Below are 21,751 nucleotides of genomic sequence, written 5' to 3' on the forward strand. Positions count from 1 at the left end.
GTCTGTTACTGGTTCTGCTAGCCAAGAACATATTACCCTTCCTGTTACAAAAACACCTGAGGAGAGATGGAGGGAGAAAGCTATTCTTTCAAACATAACCTGGGCCTTTCATAGGAAGGTTACTTTCTTTGTGCCACCAAGTGCTTGAATAAAGCAACTTCTACAAGAAACACAGAAAGTGCCCATTATAGATTAATGTGAGGGAAAAGTTTGCTCGAGCAAACTTGGTGGAGATGATTTATTTAAAGTCGTACAGATGATTTGATAAATTGAAAACTGGGTTGACTTTAGATTGGAAATAGGGGTATGAGGCAAAGTGAGGGAGCAGGGTGTGAAGGATGTGAATGTGATGCAAGGAAGACTGGATCAATCTTTTATCACTGCAGTGTGCTTTCATCCCTAATGGATCTGACATGAGCAGTGCTGAGCACTACCTTCCGTCACATTGCACAGGCAGGGGAAGGACGCACGTATATAACGGAGAAGTAGATGAAGCAACACATAGGAAGGAAAGACTGTTACAGAGGGGGGAGACGAGAAAGACGGGGCGAGAAAATGGTCCAAACCACCTTCCCAGAAATAATCACAGCCCGAAACATGCAAACATATTATTTCACTGACATGCTGTTTTGGCATTTTCAATTACCCCTGGCTCTGAGTACATCTGCAGGAGTTGGGGAAACACTCCTGATAAGGACTGCAAGAAATTAAGTCATCAAGGCATGAAAAATGACTTTGAAAATTCCCATCATGAATCCCAAGAGAGATCTTGCTGTGCATGGCTGGACTTTTTTCCTCCCTGTCATGCAAGCTGTTTGACGAACAGACACACTGACAGATGCAAACGGATGGACAGACGGGTAACTCTAAGGGGTGGTGGGGGTGTGTGTGTGTGTATATATCTGTGTGGCGAACAAGGCACAATGAATCTCAGAGGACACACTGCTTGTCCCATGCTAAACAGGCTCATTCGTGTGACAGAACATAAGAAATGTCTTAGCAGTGAGGGAGAAGAGAAAAAAAGTGAAAACTACAAAAGACTGCAAAGAAGGTTCAAAGTTTAATAGTGCAGTCTGACTGCCTGCAACCACATCATTATCCTGCTATGTGGTTTTCACTGAAGATAGAGCACCCATGGTACTTAAAATAAGAAGAGCACATTTTGCAGTACATCTCTGTTCTTCACACCAAGCACAGTAAAGCTCTTACATTTTACTTGTTGAATATAAGGTTATCTTCAACATCTTCAAATCAATAGATTCGATCAATCAATTATCATGACAAATGTCAAATAATGAAAGACTTTTGCTTTTGAGGGAAAGTTGACAAAACCAGTTTACGGTGGTTTTGATCTTTTGGACAAACAACAACAAGTGTATGTGTTGTACCTCAAAATGTTTGTGTGATGCATTATTATATCGATATATATGGAACCTTTGTTAAGCTGCAACTGAGGAAACCTATATCATGATACTATAGTGTTAATGAATTATATCAGTTATCACAGTTATTAAAATAAACAAAGTAAAATAAAATGAATAAATTAGGTTATACAACATATACATTATAAAGTTACACAACTTAAAAAAAACTATAACATATGCTAGAGTCAAACTTTGTGGTTTAGATCTTTTCCTTGCAACCATCTAGTATGCTGACATTATCACTGTGGAACCAAGTTCACTGTGTGCAACACACACACACTGATAAAACTCGAGGTATAACTGTTGGTCAGGAGGGAAAAAAGAAGAATCACCTCCCATAGGGAGAGTGGAGTGGGGGTGTTCCAATCAATGGCCCTGATTGGACAACAAATACAGCAAGCTAATGAGCCCCGAGGTCCACTATCTTGACACACATACCACGCTGAGAAAATGTTAAATAAGACTCCAGCCTCGCATAACGATGAGTCAGTGTTTGAATAGTCTAAGAGAGGTTTGGTGCGTTTGAGATGTGCGGCACGTTAACAGTAAAACGCAGCAAGAACACGTAGTGAGTGAGCTGAACTCTACCCATGCCCTCCATAAATGAATCTTAAATCCTAGAGTGGTAAAACGAGCAGCCAGTGTGACAGGAGAGCCGTGTAAGTGAGAGACTGCACTGGGCTCACACAGTCCTCCAAACTCTGTAAATGATTTCACAAACAAAAATGTACATGTAGCTCAGAGTCTGAGTCACACAGTGAGCATTTAAACACACACACACACACACACATACACAAAGAAGTAAACCAAAAAAACAAACATGTGCCCCAAGAGTGAAGTTTAACCAAACAGGTTTGAGTCCTTTTTCCTCATAAAGGAATACTTGGGTGTCGGGTCTAGTGTCAACAGGTACATGTGAAGACACAACTCACCCTGAAGTCAAAACACAGGACTGCTCTTGTGTCAAAACACAAACACAAGCACACATTTATTATTAATCATAATAGCTCTCTGTATGTGCATACTGGAACAAACAGATAAGCAACAAACAGATCCAACTTCAAAGCAACGTCCCGACTCCGACAGTGAACTAGGCAAAGTCACATACAATCAGTCTCTGAAAGAAGCTCATACACTCACCAACTGAGAGGATCTTTTCCTTCTCTTGCTCTTCAGTGACTTTCAATTTCCTCTCTCTGTTTTTATACTCTCTGTCTCTCTTCCTCGCTTGTGGAAATCCTGACTTCTGACAGAGCAGCAGAGCCGGTTGTTCAGCTGGTGCGCGAGGCAGCAAGTCACTTACATTTGTGTGTGTATGTGTCAGTGAGGAGTGTGCAAGTCCAGCTGAGGTCACGGGCAGTCCGATGTGGTTGCGGGAGGAGATTCAAGTGATGACGTGACTTCTGCTCTGTTCTATCTCGCCGTTTTCTCTTCTTGCTGCCTTGTAAACGCACTTCTCCTGGGTGTCTTCACCACAGCCAAGATCAGAGAGACTGCTGGCTCCCTCTCTCTGTCTCTCTCTCTCTCTATACCCCTCCTCCTCCTCTTGGTGTCTTTCACCCACACAGAAACACACCCTCCCTGTCACTATTCTCTCTCTTTCTCTCCCCACCCTTTCTCACTATGCTGACAGATTAGGTACCTCCCTCTTTCCAGGTAGTTGAAAGCATTTTTTCAGCTCTGTCGTTCTTTCTCCATATCAATTTACTCACTTTTTTCTTCTACTATTCTACTTTGTCCAATGGCACAAATGAGTGCTTGTAAGAAAACCCGGTGGCGGGTGCAAAATACCCTAAAATCTCTTTGCATGCACATGTATTTACACAAGAGTCTCTACTATTTGTACAATGTATAACCTGAGGCATGCATAAGCCACCTTCCCTCTGGCCTCCAGTCACATGAACAGCTGATTACACAAATGAGCGCATCAGGTGATCTCTTCCTTTTCCTGGAATGAGGTCATAGTCCAGCACACCAGGTGCAATTACAGTGTGTAGGTGTGTGATATCTGTCATAGGCAACCTTTGAGAAATTTCAGACTAAAAGCCAGTCTATTGTGGATGTATTATCCAACTGGGGACAAAAATTGTGTCCCTAATTGGGGGGGGGGGGGTTCTGGGTTAGTGGTTAATGTTGGGAGGTTTAGGGAAGGTGGTTTTGGTTATAAGGTATAGACAAGTCTCCAGGAAATGAATTTAAGCCTGGGTAAAGTCCCAGAAGAAATGTTATGACAGAATGTGTGTGTGTGTTTTTGACCTAGACAACATCCAGCATAAAGATGAGATGGCAGTGACCCAAATTATAACTCTGGCTAAAAGAGAAACACAAACAAAATAAAACAAAGCTAAAAACAATGTCTCTGTCTCCACCTCGGACATATTAGAAAACACAAACAGACCAAAACTAGTGTGACCGACAGCAGCCACTCCACATGAGTCAGACCCCACCCTCCATCTTTACAACTCCCTCATGCTTACGTTTAAACTACCATTAGACTTTTTCATGTCATTCTCCTTTACCATCCCCCACCAACCTGAAACTTAAAAGATGAGACATGATACTGGGCAACTTTCCTAAAAGTGCAAGTCTGACTATTGTTACTAATGACATCTTAGTAAGGATACTAAATTTCAAGGCTAACAAATACATTTGTTATTTTAATTTATGAAATCACTGCTACATTTATGTGCTGTACATTTTTATTGTTAATAAGCACATATTAAAACAAGTACAAATATATCAGCGAATCAGATCAGTTAGGTTTTAATTCTTCTTAATTTCTTATAAAAAGGAATTTTACATCTCTTTCTGGTCAATACTGGAAAAATCATTTAGAATTTTTAAAAAACATTTATGTGGTTGCTTATTTTCCTTGAATAAGGCATGAATGTTAAATAATAACATTTTTAACAAATGCTTGACAAACCTTTTTAAACACCTCCAGGGCAGAAAGCTGAAAACCTATTTATATATATATATATATATATATATATATTATATATACATATATAAAAATATTTTTTTTTTAAATGACATTTTACTTCCTACTCCGCAAAACCACAGTAGTCACGGAACTCCAGTGACAATACTTTCTTCACCTCTTCACCTTTACTTTGTTTTAATTCAACATTATATTGTAGATTCATGCACAAACAATGACATGGAGTCACAGTGTCTAATAACCAGTGATCACACTGTATAGTGCAGATCATCCAAAAATAGAGGTCTTAGACTAATTACATCAATTTCATGAATGAAATCATGCAAACAAAACCCCACAATGACGAATGATGTGGCTTTCAGCTGGTTGAGTCACCGAGTCCCATAGAGAGTCAGTTCACATCCATGTGAACTGTTTCACTGATCGGTCTATCAAGCAAAGCTTTTGGCACATGTAAGAGCTGTGCTGTCAGACAAATCACTTAAACCACACTCTAGGAAAAGGGGGGAGGGGGGGGTCCTGAGACCAGAGGCCACAGTGAGAAAAGGTTGCGCAGGGAAGTTAAGTACAATTCACAGATCCTGACAGTATTACCCTTCAGCTGTGCATCATGAAGTGGTGAAGATTACCACGGGGCAATTCATCCTTATTGCGGGGTATGACAAAACAGATGACCTGGGGCCTGTGAAAGTGTCTTGTGCAACAGACACTTTCACAGGCCCCAGGTCATCTGTTTTGTAGTTGTTAAAAATTGCACATGAAATCCCATATCAACAGTGTGGTATGTTGAAGGTAAATCATTAAAAACATCCCCTCACACTGTGGGAAAAAAAATGAATAGCAATACATTGTGATTGTTTGATCATTCTCTCCCCCAGAACAAACTAGGTTGACAAGCAGAAACTGATTTAAGTAGCAGTTGCCAGTTTACCCCCAAAAGTATTGTAAGTCCTGTTTATCAGTGTTATCTGCAAAGATTTTTCTGTTCCATTGGAAGCATGTTTATGTGAAGGCTCATATTAAGTTTTGCAATACTAGGCCCCTGTGATTGTGAATTTATGGAGAAAGCAATTTTCATTTTTGTCTGTCAGGACTGAGAAAGTATACAGGGTGGCTGATAGAACTCTGATCCCCAGGCCAAGTGGTCCAGTGGTGAGTGAGGGTATTATAATGTGATGTGGAGGATTATCAGTCCAGAGCCTTCCAGACCTCCCTGACACCTTCCAGGCATTCCTGAGGGCACCTCCCACTGCTGTGCCTCCATCGTCCATCCTCCCCTGTCAAACCCCCACATATCATCCCCTCTTTCTCTGTGTGACTCAAACATTCTTGCAATCCCATTTCCCCCTCCTCTTCCAACCCTCCCTCTGCATTCAGCAAAGAAGCTAAAGAAAACATGGGATGATATACTTGAAAAACAGGCATTTTCAGAATCCATTTACCAATTTTACTTATTGCAGAAAATGTTTAAATGCACTCAGCTCCATTGTCTGTGCAGCTACGTAACTGTTTTCTATTGTTATATCTACTAATGAGTTAATATTCAACAGAGGTTGGTAGGTATTTATCTGTCCAAAGTGTGGCTAGCCTGCCATAACAGAGCCCCAAGAAGACAAGAGGATAGCTCTCAGGCTAAGAAATGGACTGGTTGGGTCTGGCAACAGTTAAATAGGTTCTGTGAAGAGTAGCAGAGAGAGGGTAATACATGCTGATGGTGTCTTTGTTGGCCATTATTCACCAACAATGAGTAGCACACTGTTGCTACTATGGCTTGTCTCATCAAATCTTCGTCTGCCCCTTCTTCTCACCCCGTTTATTCAGCCTTCCACTAAAAACAGCTTTCAACAGGTGGACAACAGGTTGGTCAAGGCGAGAGCCTCAGTGGTCAGTGGTCTGGAACTCTATTTTCAGAGGTCAAAACAACTTACAAAATCCTGAACTTTTGTTGACATTGGTTTTCATTCTCATGGCAAGCGATGGAAGGTAGTAATGCTCTGTTTGTGCCAAACATGCCTAAGTATAGTATTGCTATCTTATTATGGTCAGGCAAGTGCTGTTGCTCCAGTAGTGTAGCTCTGACTTGTGTATCATTATGACAGTGGAGATAGCTTTTGCCAGTGAAGGTAATTGCACTGCTGAGACATAAATATAGCACATCCCACACCAAGAACAGACAAAGCCTTTTGTTTTCTTCCCAGAAACATGGCTCAGAAGGTGATTCATGTTTTGGAAGCAAATGCCTGTCACTATATCATTCTCAAATAACAGCGGCTGAGTTAAAAATGCACAGAAGTGAGGACAAAGAGGAGACAGGAGAGTACAAAATGAAAATGACAGGAAGAGCCTTTGAACTGGATCAACATGCAGGGTGCTGGTAAACAAATTTTGTGTTACTCCAAAAACAGGATCGAAAAGCAGCCAGGAAAAAAAACAAACAGGCAGCCTAATTGCCTTCTCTCTGAAGAATATTTTCAGGTTGGACTAACATAGCAAGCAAAGAATCTTAGCTGGCTTTTAGCAGCTTAAGTTGTCAGGACACTGGCCACACTCTGGCACCCTTTCTCTATCACACACCTTTCCCCCCCCAGTTTATTCAAAACCAGTCCACACTGGCTACTGGACATGACCAGCATTATTTAGAAATGAATTCAACTTGAGCTTAGTTAGTTATCATAAGCTGCATCCTCTATGGCTTTCAGACGGTACTGTCAAAAAACATCTAACCAGTGTTTTAAAATGTCACCGTCATGCCCTGTAGCTAAGCAAGTTTGTTTTCCATCCTGCCTCTAGATATATACACTTGCTCTGTGTCTCTTGAGATAAAGCTGTAGCATGTGTCACACTCTGTTGTTTGGCTCTCCTATCAGTTAATGGATATAGGTTACAGCCAGCCTGATTGGTACAGGAAAAAAAGATGGGACTGTTGAAAAGCCATAAACTTTGCCTAATCACTCAGCTGTATGGTATGTTGGTAATAAATATGGATATCTTGTTCAACCATATCATCGCAACAAGAGGAAAAAGAAAGTTAAAATGAACTCTCCAAGGTGTTCCACCAAGCGCATATCCTCCATACAAGCCTCAGGAGTCAACAAGAGGGGGTATGGATGTGGGGGGGCAGTCGGTGGACAGGAATATAGGTTAGTAACAAGGGAGGTATGAGGTGGGTGCAGGTCAGGTGTCAGAGGTGAACAAAAGCTTTGCAAGCCCCACACAGAGCAAGGGAAATGCCTCCTGGTGACACTTACTGGCGTCCAGTCATTGTGCGTACACATTTCCACAGGCAGTGCCTCAGGCTTCAATTTGCTTGTCTAACAATGTTGTCTTACAGATGTTTGTCTAGTCAAGTCTATTCAAGTCAATTTTGTCTTCCTCATAGAAGTAGGATGTACCATTCACCCTCCTTTGTCCAATTATTAGAAAAAAAAAATTTGCAATGCATTCTATTACACTGAGACTCTGTTGGGGAAAAAAAAAACAAAACCAAAAAAACAACCCAAACACCTGCACGAACAACAGCATTTAAAAGCTTTCACTGCACTAGGCCTGTCATCTCTTTCTCTCTGTGGCTTTACTGGATCAAAGGAAAACAGCAGTAGTGTTAGACTAAGAAAACCTTTTGCGGCTACAATCATGCTCTAAAAGCACACAAACACGCAAGCAGAAATGCATGCTCAAAGTAGGGCTTGGCAAGATGGAAAAAAATCTTACCACAATATACATTTGATATCGATATATATATCACAATAAATCACACCAATATTTATGCTAAGCTTAAAGGTTCCCCTTTACTCTGAAGTGAAATTTAAAGCAAGGAATGTAGCACACATTCTGAAAATGAATTTAGATAGATAAAACAGGTATATATTAAATACAATCTTTAAAGAAGAACAAAATAAATTCATGATCAGTTCTAAATAAAGTTAATTAAATAACATGCCGTGACTTTTTCTTTGTAGAGCACAAAATAGGTTAAATTGCTGGCAAACAAACCCAGCAAAAAAACAAACAAACACATGCAAGGAAACAAAGTAAAACACACTTCAGAGCTCTCCTTCTATTCCCTCTCTGCAGTTCGTATATAGCAAGAGAAGTACTGTCCGAGAGAAATATTTGTGGCCAGGGAGTTGGAAACAAGGTTCAATTACTTTTATCAGCCACTTAAATCGTTGATTTTCAACCATAATTTTGCACCAAAGTCAGTCATTGTGTTTTTGTCATATGGCAGGGGGCGCTAGTCAGAGAAGACACTATGGTCTACTGTTCTGCAGACATCACAACAGCCACCAGCACATACTTTGGGTTTCAGACTGTAAAAATCTTGCATTATGTATTCTCCAGGGGATGGCAATGCTTCAGATGTCTTCTTTGGTAACACTGTGGCTTGAGGTTTCGTGAGGATTTTCTGTCATAATTTTCTCTTTTGACTGGCCCTTACTTCATGTCTTACACTGTGTATCAACCTAACATGATGTGGCTGCAGCTATTCCAACCACATGACTGGTTTAAAACACTGTTTCGCTCATTGTCATCTCACTAGTTAAACAAAACTGTACAGAAGGCAGGTACAGAAGGGTTTGTTTTTTGGGGTGGGAAGCATTAGTGATCAATAATTCTATAATAATCTTCATCATAACATAAATTAAGTGACCTGGGAGAGACAACAACACTTTTGCACCTCCTCCAGGCTCTGTTTACAGCCTCACAAATAGGGTTGGAGATGTGGATAAAATATCATTATCACGATTTTTTTGGATTTTTACATTGATTTTTAACAATAGATTTTTTTTTACTATTTTGTTACTGAGCAGTGCAACCAAACTACTTGCCAATGTAAAATTATACTCGTAAAAGAAAAAACGACAAACAACAGAGCATTTTGGCCAATTCTGTGCGAGCCAGCATACAGAGCATTTTGTACACTCAGTCTCAGACTGTTTTGGTTATTTTGAAAAATGCATCTTAATTTGGGAGGTAGAGTACACCTTTATGCATGTTACGCATAAGAGTGCTGCGGTGCCTTTAGGAGTAAGAGTGTCAGCCGAAACAGCTACAGCTACAGTCCTGGAGGAAATATGTCCCTGTGCTTTCTGACCATAGTCTATAACCTAAACAGGAAAGTTAACGCAAGCAAAAGTCTTGTTACACTTCAGACAAAGACTATTATCAGCTTATGAACATTTAACATTCTCCACTGTGACCACTCTGTGTCTCTGTGTGAGTAAGCGCCGCCCCCTCCACAGACACATCTCAGGATTCGGCAATAATCCGTTGTACAAACAGCTCCATTGACGTCAGCAAATAACTGTTGTTTGTGCCGAAAAGCATATTCCATATGACAAAAAATAACTCCATTAGTTTGTTTTAGGGACCAACAAATAGTGTGATTTGGCTGACGGGAAAAAAACCTGATGCTTCCGTACAAGAGCCTTGAACAGCAATGGATAGAATGTGTCCTATAGATGACACTACAATCTCTCTGCTTTGGCAGATCGTCAACACCAAACATTTCACGACCTAGTATCGTCATATCGCACGACAAGTGCATTTGTAGTGTAATGAGAGGATTAGACCAGTCACAAGGCAATTCAAAAAGAGAATGGGCCTTTCTATAGGCTGTTCCAGTACACCCACTTGTCATGGTTGCTACCCCAGCAACACCTGCCTACACCTGTCTAAATGAAAGTCAGACAATTAACTTGATTTAACATGTGTCTGAAAAATAAAGTCAACAAAACGGGTATAGACGAAGAGTTTCAGAGAATGAGAAATTGCCTCTGGGCATCTGTTGAATAAGAAAGAGTGTTTGTTAATGCTCATCCTATGAAAGGAGCTCAGGACAATCACAAAACGAGAGTATTATAATAACCTGCAGATTAGACATGGCGACGACTTGTTTTTCCAGCACTCCCGTCTACTGCAGCTTTAACAACAGACAGCTCATCTTGAAGAAGAGGACATAGGCACAACTGATTTACCAGGCTCTCGAGTAGACACTTAAAGAACTGTTGAATTTTAAAAAGGCTGATGAGGCTGCCATCTCAATCTTTATGCGGATGGTTGGGGGTTTGAGTGTGTGCTGGAGTAGCCATGTACATGGCACTGAATTAATGACATTGTGTGTGTGTGTGTGGGGGGGGGGGGCGCGCGATGTGTGGGTAGATGGGTGGATATGCCAGATTACTAATTTGGGTTTAGACAAAGGCCATATGTGTGCATATGTGTATCTCTCCCACACATCTCCCACATACTCTCCTTAATGTACGTCTAAAGCTCTATCAGCAAGAATGTCGGGACTGTCGGGTCAGCAGTGGTGACATCATGGTAACCCCGTCAGAAGCAACAACAAGGCATCAGCACTAGTTTCCTCCTGGTTGCATCAGCTAGACAATACTAGACTATGGATCGATGACACCCACTCCAGCCCTGCTTCCGCCTCACATAATGATTCTTCAAACACTGAATTCTGACAAGCAACTGATACGTCTAGAACAAAATATATACTAAATAGAGCCTCAAATCAAATCTACTTCTCTACACTTAAGATGGCGAATGATGATGACGCACGTTGAATCAGTTCAGTTCTTCAAGTTGACGAAAAGATTGGCAAGTCATGGAAATCTGTGCAACTTTGACAAGGGTTCAATTGTGATGGCTTAACAACTGGTCAGAGCTTTTCAAAATAGCAGGTCTTATAAACCATGATTAGTACTGACCAAAATTCCCTCAACAGAGGACTAGCAGTGAACCAGCTAAAAGATCTCGGATGCCCAAGGCTCACTGATGCATGTAGAGAGTGATGGCTGCCCAGTATGGTGTATAGGCAGTAGGCACACAGAAAAAAGTGGATGGAATACAAAATGAAGCATATGGAGATGTTTAGCTGTAGACTGGACAAAGTGCATATGCTGACCCTCTCTAAACCCCTGAAAGCTCTAGAATGGACAAACCCAGTGACAAAACTGGCCCATGAAGCAAAGTAACTAGTCAGTTGGTGGCATATTTTACCACATAACACCAATACACCTTGATTACAGTGGTATCACTCTGATGGCAGTGGATTAAGCATCCTATTACACTGCAAAAAGATGTCCACTTGGCTTCCAAACGGAAGAGATCTCAATCTGATTGAGCATCTGTGGGATGTGCTACCAAAATATTCCCACCATGGAAGGCCCACCTAGAAAGGGTCTTGCTGACTGATACCACATGCAAACTTCACAAATCTTGTCTTGTCTTAAGAGACATGCTGATTTACACAATTATGTGGGTGGTTTAAATGGTGTGGCTAATCAGCAAAAGATGGTTAGGTAATTTTAGCAAGTCAGGATGAAAGATGTTATACAGCATTAGACCTTTCCTACTTAGAAAAAAAGGCTCACTTGCCTAAGGTGGTCTAAGGTCAACAGTCAGACAATAATGGTTTGACAGAGAGAAAAGTGTGCAGCCTGAGGGGAGGCTAACATGGATTTGCATAAGTCTTTTTCACATTATTTACGTCATCTTATATAAGCAACAAATATCTGTGAACCAGTCCGAAACATAGGTTAAGTGAAGTAAATATGGTTTAAAAATAACCTGGGGTTATGCAGGTTATGACCCAAGGAAGAAATTATTATATTTTGGTGGAGATCCCAATTCAGATCCAGATTCAGGACGTTTTTTAAAAACAACGGTAAATGCTTTTGGTTAGGAGAATGCTTTCTCTAGTTCCATTTATTTCTACCTTTTACAAACAATTCTTTGATCAATCCCTTGCCTATGTGAGAGGTTAAGTGTCAGCAAACAGATGCAAGTGTGTGTTTGTGTAAGCAAGGTGAGTGTGTATGTGCAAGGGATCCTCCAGGTCATCAGATAGAGTGCATCTGAGGGAGGGGCAGGGAGCCAGTTTTCAGCATTGCCATGGTAACCAAACACAGACATAACCACCTGGTCAGTGCAGCCCAAGAAGGGGAGCTCAGGGCACACTTCAGGACGGTGACCATGCCAGAAAATCCTAACAGAGTGGTTCGCTTCCCAAACACAACCCATATTGTGTTTGAGCCATGATGAGACCAGCAGAGCAGAGAGTGCACACAGCTGTTGAATCTTTCATGGAGCATAAGAACTAAGCCTACCGGACTGCTCTCATTACAGCAGAGTAATAACTTTGGTCCATCATGTTATGTCTGCGTTATCCTTACATGGTTTTAAACACAGATAGCTCTGTTGTTATGGTTGGACACCATAACAAATATGTCTTAGACAAACACACACACACACTTAAGTTAATACACAGCAAAGTACATGGTCATAATACTGAAAAGTAAAAACAGGATCATAATCAGCCTGACCTATTGTCTAAGAGCATATCAGTCATTTTTATAAACACCTCAAATGATGTTATCATAGTGACTAATACACCTGATATTAGCCTCTGTCAAATAAACTGTGACTCACTTGGTTTTAATTTAAACAATTAGTCATTAATCAATCACTAATCTAATCTGGCATTTGTAGGATCAAGAACAAGTTAAGCAATGTGGTGAATGAAAGTTAAAAAACAAAACAAAAGTGAACACTGACATTACAACCAAATCTTGTGTGTTACTCACCTGTTGCAGTCAAAAAGCACTCTGTGGATGCCTGATGAACAAGAAGGCGGCGTAATGGAGGAAGAGTGAGACAGTCCTGTCACTGTCTGTGTGTGTGCTGTGTTCACGGGCTACCTGATCCTCCACCACAGCCTGTGGAAGAGACAGCGACTGAGTGAGACAGACTCAGAGCAATGCCAAAGGGGAGGGCTGGCCCGGGCGAGTAGGGGAGGCGGCAGTGTGGAAGGGGGTGGGCGGGGTGTAGCTGAAGAGAAAAGTGAAGTGGTGCCGCCATTCCCCATCACCCGGGAAACCAACGCTCTTTCAAAGACAATCGGCCAATGGCAAACACCGGCAATTGTGTTCAGACAAAAAGTCACATGACTGCTCAAACACCACTCCCTGTGCACTGACGAGAGTGAGAGGAAAAAAAAACAACAAAGTTCAGCATGGGGGGGGTGGAGGGTGTTGGGGCTGAAGGCTGAGGGCAAGTAAGTACACAGTAAGAAAAAGAAAGGAGGGAAAAGGAGGAGAATTAAAGTATACAGAGGCTGGGATTTTGAACCGAGTTGTAGAAAAAAAACTATGATCCGTTTATATCATACCTATAATTTACATACATACATCTCCTCAACAGCTTCCCCATAACCCCAACCATAGAATTATAATTGTTTATTCATTAATAATCAAGTTAATAACCAAATACATTTCTAAAATGACCCTCCAAACGTTTCACCCTCCAAACAACCCATTGCCAGTTAAATCAAAGTGCAAATACAATGGTTAGAATAACCTTATAAGACATATGGTTAATTTTAAAAACACACAATCGTTAACAATGTTGCATAAAACTCAGAAATACTGAGCAGATCTACCCCAGACCCAGAGTTTCCTCAAGTTCTTCAGGTGTCCTTTATGATCAATGTGGAACTACCCACTGGTTTTCAAACGGCTACAGCAGCTTTAGATGTATGAGATGCTGATTCTAATTCTGAACATTTTTTATTCACAGACACCAATGAAGCCAGTACTCCAACATCATCTACATAAGTCAGCGATGCAGAAATGATTCATTACGACATCAGCATACCCCTGAAGAGAATGCATTGGCATACAAACAATTTGGCCATTTTTACTATTTAAAACACATTCATCTTGCTGTGCTAAAAATCATACAAGCCTCAAGCTTAGGAATCTCAATTTTGAGAATCTCAAACCTGCGCTGTGTTGTAACCTGCATAAATAAGGTTTATCTAACATCCTAAACCAAAGACAACAACTATATTGTAACTATAAATACATGTTTATGCTTTAATCATACCCTTCAATAGTGTATCATGTTTTAACTATGCACACTGGCATCTGCCCAGGGCTGTAAACTAAATTGCAGCGAGGTTCTCTGCATGAATTCCACAACAGAACAGGGAAGACACTATATTCTGTGAATGTTTGGCAGCAGGTTTAATACCCAGACTGAAATCACACACCTATCACTTTCTCAGCAATGTACGTTACACTTGGACACAATCATCCGTCTTGTAATACATCGCCTCCGCGCCAGACAATTACACTACTTCAGCTACAGCAGTCTCTCATTTTCAGAAACGCAGTCACCATGTAAAAAGTGGCTCAATTACCTCTCCACTGTGTGAATGTGACAGGGTGCTGTAGCTGATGGGCCACAATAAGAGAAGTGACAATGTGGACAGTATTTTTCAAAGATTCCCAAAAAAATAAATTAATAATTATTTGAACACTTGTCAAAAAAAACATGTTTAATCCCTGGTTTAAACATTTTATTTGTTTAATTAGAATTCACCCCTGGGTCAAATGACTCTGAACAATTTTTTTTTATCTGCTTCAGCTCTGAGCAGCAAGAGTGAAGACACCAGTGAAAACACTGATTTGTCCTTCGTCTGCTCTATTTTGCCAGCAACATTACTTCAAGCACAAGGCGACACATTAGCATTAATATTTGTAGTGATCTTTTTAAAACGGAGGACAGGGCTGAATATCATTTATTACATTTAATTTGTCCATCATCAAGTTTCTTTCTTACTTTCTTTCTTTCCTACAGTTTTTTGTTTTGTTTCTTTAAAACAATGAAGTTGCAAATTTCAAAAAGCTTTGCCGTCTCCACTGCTGCTATTCTTCCCCATTCTGCTCGAGATCTATTGTGTTCAACTGAAAAAAAAGTGTGGGTATTTTTACACTTCCATGATGTTAAAACTGCAAATTGATTCTTGGCAGCATGTTAAGAATGATGGAGAACTATCCCAGACAAGTTCCTGACAGTCGACAAAGTAATAGAAAGGGCAATGGTGATGGCACTGCGATGATTTAGTGTCTGCAAGATGAACACTGGTAACAGGGGGGGTGTAATTCTCAGCTGGTAGACGAGCAGCTGGACAGATGAGTCATCATGTCCACATTTCATAGTGTGCAGGGGGCTGAGAGCAACTAAAAACAATCCTATAAACTTTACCCCCTCTGACTTTTCAATTTATTTGAGCATTGTGCACAGAGTGTACCACTAATTTATCAAAGGAAAACACTGGAGGCGAAATACTAAATCGATTCGACTGCATCACAAAGTGTGCTGTATATCCATTCACAGAATCAGAACAATTTGGCTGTTTAAATTAAATTTTGCCCTTACGTATTATCTTCTACGGGTTCTGCATAATGAACAGTGAGAACAGCGAGACTGAGAAGTAGAAAAATTGTGCCACACACTCATACTGTTTCGGTAGTGAACACAGAACATTAACTTCTAACAATAAAACCCAGCAATGATTACTCCAGAAACTAATCAAGGCATACCACAATACACATAATGGCTTCTGTATTTTAAAACTCAGCTGTTTACAAAAATGAGCAATTCACTTTTGGTCAGTACATGAAACAGAAAAGATAAAGAAGAGGGAAGAAAACAATGCTGTATTTGAATACAGGGAACTAAGATTAGGAAGAAGAGAAAAATACATGTTCCGTCAGGTGAAACATGAAAAAACAGGATGGTAGTCAAACTGATTAACATAAATCCTTTCTGTACACGTTTAATGTTTAATTAGATATTAAACACAAAGTTTTGTCCAGGGTGTTTTATGAGCAAATTTGTAAATAATCAGGTTAGTCAGGTTTGGTGATTATGCAGTGTTAAAAGAAAAATGTGAGTAGTGCGGTAATGTAATTTAAGCTATGTACACATATATATATATATATATATATATACACACATATACATACATATACATACATATACATATTGTAGAATATGATTCTGTTTTCGGTTGTGGTTAGGCGTTTTGGTCTGTTACACCAGTAATAAATAGGACTTCAACACACAGAATGCAGTGACAGTGAGCATTTTCTAACATAAAAAGCCTCATTCCTCCTCCCACAAACATCTTGACCAGAGGAGAAGAAAAATGAGGACCTGCGTAACCCCTGAAGCTGATAAACACAGCAATATGGATACTTTTCTCCCTGGTACAGGCAAAAACAGAGAACCTTTGTCATGGTTAGCCAGTCAAGATATTTAATGTGTAAAATCTTTTTTTTATTTATCCCTTTTTGTCTCCTCTTATCATGTGATGATTCTCAGTGGGATGTAACATTTCACTGTATACTGTAAATGACATGTAATATACATGTACAGATATGAACACACTTTCATTATCACTCTCCAGCTGTTGCTGACACACTAAATTAGGTGCTATGTTTAAAAAAATTAAATAGGCAGTTTCACTGTATGTGCATGCACATCAACTGTGTATAAGTACATCTCTGTTTTTTCATATTTCAGAAGATATGGCAGACCACGCTCGTGCAATGTTTGGACTTGGGGTTGCAGGAACCATTTTAACAGTTCCCCTTTAAATCCAAAGGATCTTGCACTGATTTAAAAGACAACTCATTATGACTTTGTGGACCTCTTTATCACAAAATATTCACTTTCTGGACCTCTCAGAATATTATTGGAATACAATGACCTCCATTTTTGTTGATAGTTGTGTCTTTAGCAACTTTACCGCACAGTTACTGACTGTAGTTTAGCAGTGTTGTTCACGCTAGCACAAGTTTAACTGTTTGCTGTTCAAGTTAAAGTTAAACTGTAAATCACACTGGTCGTAAAACGAGCCAAGACACTTAAACCCAGTGACACGTAGTACATAACTTCATCTGCAATTAATGTCAACGAGCGGGGAAAGTTTGTATTTTTTGTCTGAGTTCATCTTTGTTAGCCTGACTTCAGCGTGCAGGTGCAGCGCTCACAGCTCACTTTATTCCACCTGTTGCAGCCTTCGTCCAAAAGTCCAAAACCACTCACACTTACGTTCACTTACACTTTATTCTAAAAGAAAAAGGTTAAAACAACTTACATGAGATTAGTCAGTCGATACGACCGAGGGCTTCATCCTCCGGTCTGACAGTCCACTTGGTCAGAAATCCGCTTTTGTCAAGTAAGTCACCCCCGGAAGTAGCAAAAATACTATTTCCGGTCACCACTTTCAAATTAAAGGTATCAATGGTCGAGAAAATACACTCAGTCGTTATGTAAGGTATGGTTTCAGTTTCAGTCATTCCTGTGATTTTAGACACAATGGCATAGAAGAGACAACAGTTTCTCAGGAACAGGCAATAGCATACAAATATGTTACAGGGCTGACTTCTTTGGAATTAGGTCCTTGTCTGTTTTGATAAACTTAAGATTGGCTTGAGAAAGTCCCAGATTTACAGAATAGACTGCAAGACTTAATCTGACTCTAAAGTATGAGGAGGTTCTCTAGCAACCATAGCTGAGATGGTACCAAGGCATGGGACAATATGAACATTTCTTGTTGTGATTATCCTCAACTGAAATAAGTAGGATTCAAAATAATATTAGGATAATTGTAAAAATATGCCTGCAAACATATATATGTTTTTATAGATTCTTAAATGTAAGCCTTCTAGCCCTCTGCATATTCATACTTGTAAATTTACAGATAATTAAAACCTGTTCTGAAACAAATATAAAGGAAGCAGATAAGACAATTTTAGAAATGTTACATGAGGTCATGACTTCCCAGAATGACACAGGCTTCCCCTTATGGCACTTCAAAATAAATCATGAAGACTGTATGTTGGTGAGCTATGTGAAATATTAATAATTTCCCCCATTCACAATTATTCCAGTAAACAATCTCCTTTTTTTTGCTTTTTAATGTGATGTGCTTGTCCCACCCCTAATGGTGGTAGATATATTATACTGCAGTTCAGCAACAGATTATCTTATTGGTAACTGCCTCTGAAGACAGATCTGAGATTATGAAAGTCATTTGCAGAGGCCATGAGGAGATGTCTGACAAACTAATGCACAGATGCACTGCATTCCACCTTTAAAATATACTTGCTGTTGCATGTGTGTGAGCGACTGTACGATGAGGAGGAAGTGTATAAATGAAAAGGGGAAATTGTGTCTGTAATAACCTTTTCATTGCGTTTAAACAAAAGGAAAGGAAATGTGCAACCAGCCATCTGCTTGATACTCAAATGCAAGTGTTTTTCACATTTTATTTTTGTGGCCCAAATGTTGCTTTAAAATCAAAAATGTATGAGTGGCATGACATGTGACTTTGAGGACATGTCAAATCTGAAAGCAGTATAAACACTGACCCCACAAGAGGCATTTCTGACAAACAGAAACCTACAACAGCTGTTCGTGGCTTTCTTCTGTCGGAATAGATTATTAAACAGACTTTGTTAAGACTGGAGCGTTTTCTAAACTCGTGCCAAGAAACTATTGTTAAAAATGGATGATGTGCGCAATAAAAGAAGGCCAGAAAACAGCCGTCTATTGTAGTCCTGATGCATTTCTTTTCTTCTCCTCTCTTCTTTTGAAGTACAGGTTATCCCCAGAGCCTCTGCTCATAGTCACTGAACACATGACCTTGAAGCAGAATGAGCAGTAAATGCAGTATTAGCCCCGGTATATTGATTTGCAAAACAATGAGAGAAAGGAAAGTCATGGGTGTAAATGCTTCTCTGTGGCGTGAAGTCGCTCCTTTAAGATCTCCATCTGATATCTTACATTTCAAACACAATTCCAACAGCTTAAACCTACATTTTTCATGAAGGGTTTAACCTACTTTTCATTGTCATGCCAACAATGACCTCAACAGAAGTTCCTCCTACAAAGAGGGAAGAGTACCTGTTACCTACAACAACTCAGGTACAACAGGAGATGTATAAACACAGAAACAGTTGCTATATACATTAGATGGCTTGTCTTTTCACGCAGGTGTAACAATTCCATGTCATAAAGATGATTAAAAATCATTTAACTTTGTTCAGGGAGCTTTAATGTGGTGAAGTAATTATAAATAATGTGCCTTTTGTATATCATTAAAGACTGTGTGTCTGCCTTTGATTATGAAGGTGTCAACAGAAAATTAGTTATCTTGAAGCGAAGTGAATGGAATGTTCCTTCCGGCAGGAACCTGTGGTCTCAGGTGGACTGTACAAACAGCTTCTGCCGGGCTTGTCTGAACTCATACTGTAGATAATTGCAGGTACAGTATTGGATCGGAAAAAATGTGACCTATGCTAAGTCAATATTACCCTTGCCAGTGTTTTTGCCTGTGTTTGTCTTGTGTTTGTCTGGCATAGAATTCAAAAAGTGAAAGAGAGATTTGGATGAAATGTTCCGCTTTTTCAGTAGTGATGTAAACATGGATCCAGATTTAGAATCTGCTTGAATTAATTGTCAAATTGTTGTTACGAGATAGGAGAGAGAGGCCTTGGATTTAGATGGGATGTACAATTATTTCTTATAAATACATACCCTTTCTATCATGATGTTAGGTGTTGGTGTGTGGTTTACCACCATTAACTGTAAATGTTTCATATATCCAATCCAGCTTTATTTGTAAAGCACTTTAAAACAACCATATCTTGCTCAGTACACATTGTATGATGGTACTAATACATGTCATGTCTTTGACTGATTTGGTTGTGTCTTTGTGGGAATGTCACTGCAATCCAACTGAGTTGATCATGAATTGAACTCAAATATTATCAGTTGGTATTATTTTTCATTGTAGACAAAGCAAATGTTGACACACTTCTATTAATTTCATAATGTGGCATAAATGTCTGTTTGTTTCTGTGTAAAGGTTGTCCAATTTATTGATTGGTACAATAATTGCCATTTTTAAACAAGTAGCATTAGCCATCATTATATATATATATATATATATATATATATATATATATATATATATATATATATATATACACATATACATATATATATATATATATCTGGATATAATTCTCCAAAACAGGATAAATGCTGGTAAGGCTTTTGATGACCTATGTCATGTATTTAATACTTCGGTTTTATATACATTTTCTTTAAAATATGTAGAGACAGGACATACATCTTATCATTTATTAAATGTGTCATTTTTTTTGAATAAAAACAGTCATATTTTATTAGATGGAAGGAGGAAAAAAACATATTGACCAAAAACTATTCATCATACACTGGTCATTGGCTGCACTGATTTCTGAAGATTATTATTGACCTATAACACCAATATATACAGCATCTATATGCATGTATGTGTGTGTGTATTTTTGCTTTAATGATTTTAAAAACCAAATTCATGAAGCCCTGCAGTGTATTTTTATTATTGGGAGCATTACTAAGGACCCTAACTTTTTTTTAGATGAATGACCTTTAAAGGACACCATGTCTTCTTCTCAAAATAAGGATAAATTGAAATGTTGAAAATACTGTTCCAAAAACCTTTACTTTACTCACAATGTTATTTTGCGACATTATCAAACACATTTGCAGAATTGTTCTTCTTGGCAATTAATTTTTCATCATTTATCACAATATTCACTGTCTGTAATGAGCAGATAAAAGCACTGTTGGTCTGTAGCATCTGGTAATGAGGTTCTAACAGGCTGAAAACTGTCCCCCGTCCAGATGTGAGGATTGTGATCCGTTTCTAAGAAATTATAGGACTGTTCAGAAAGAGTAGGTGGACACACCATTCCAGAAAAATACCTCACTTTTTCTTTTCCATTCTCCCAAGGTCTAATAGCACCACTAGGATGGGAGCACGGCTGAAAACACCTGACAGGGAGTGAGGGGGAGAAACAATCCCACAAGTGGAGCAGCTGTGTGAGGGAAATGTTCGAAGGTGGTCCAGTTATACACGATGACAGGAGTTACTGAAGAATAACACGTTACATAAGAGCTGTCTCGTGGTTAATGGTGGGTCTTTGCTCTTACATGTGTACACAAACACACACACCATACATTCCTATGTCTAACATATGTACACATCTTAATCCAACCCTGTGGACAGCTGTCACTGAACCAGATAGGAGAAGAAGAAGAAGGAGTATTAGCAGCACTGTTATGATTTGATGACTCCCTGTGCTTTATTACTACTTCGACTCATGTATTTATGTCCTGTTGAAGTGAACAGATGGGATAGATAACGGGGGTGTATCTGTGTGTGTGTGTGTGTGTGTGTGTGTCACATCAGATATTCATACATAACATCAGAAAAGCTAAGAAACATCAGCATTCTGTGTGTTGGGGATGGTTCCACCTGAAATGGATTTCCATGTAAAAAAAATCAATGGGACGCCTTCGAAACAAATGACTACTATCAACACTTTATAACCCAAAAAAGTATTAAAAGTTACTGCCTATCGGAGCCTCATCCACCCAAATACTGCTCGTCTTAAAGTGTGTCTCAGGACGAAAGCAGCCTGAGGTTCGTCCTTCACACAACAGTGGACAA

General features: G+C 39.5%; 1 protein-coding gene across 2 annotated transcripts in view; it reads right to left on the minus strand.

Moving 5' to 3' along the window:
* rassf7a (Ras association domain family member 7a) overlaps positions 1 to 17,411 on the minus strand; it is a 35,602-nt gene extending 18,191 nt beyond the window's left edge. The window contains exons 1-2 of one of the 2 annotated variants that reach the window (XM_058645984.1): positions 17,324 to 17,411; positions 12,960 to 13,091 (exon numbers count right to left, since the gene is read on the minus strand). The gene's annotated coding sequence lies outside the window, so the exon portion shown is untranslated. Of the gene's footprint in view, positions 1 to 2,564; positions 2,968 to 12,959; positions 13,092 to 17,323 lie in introns of those variants that run through there. The other variant, XM_058645983.1, reaches the window with a different exon arrangement.
* Positions 17,412 to 21,751: the final 4,340 nt, after the last annotated feature.

Source organism: Solea solea, chromosome 12 (assembly GCF_958295425.1).
Source record: "Solea solea chromosome 12, fSolSol10.1, whole genome shotgun sequence".
NCBI classification, from domain to species: domain Eukaryota; kingdom Metazoa; phylum Chordata; class Actinopteri; order Pleuronectiformes; family Soleidae; genus Solea; species Solea solea.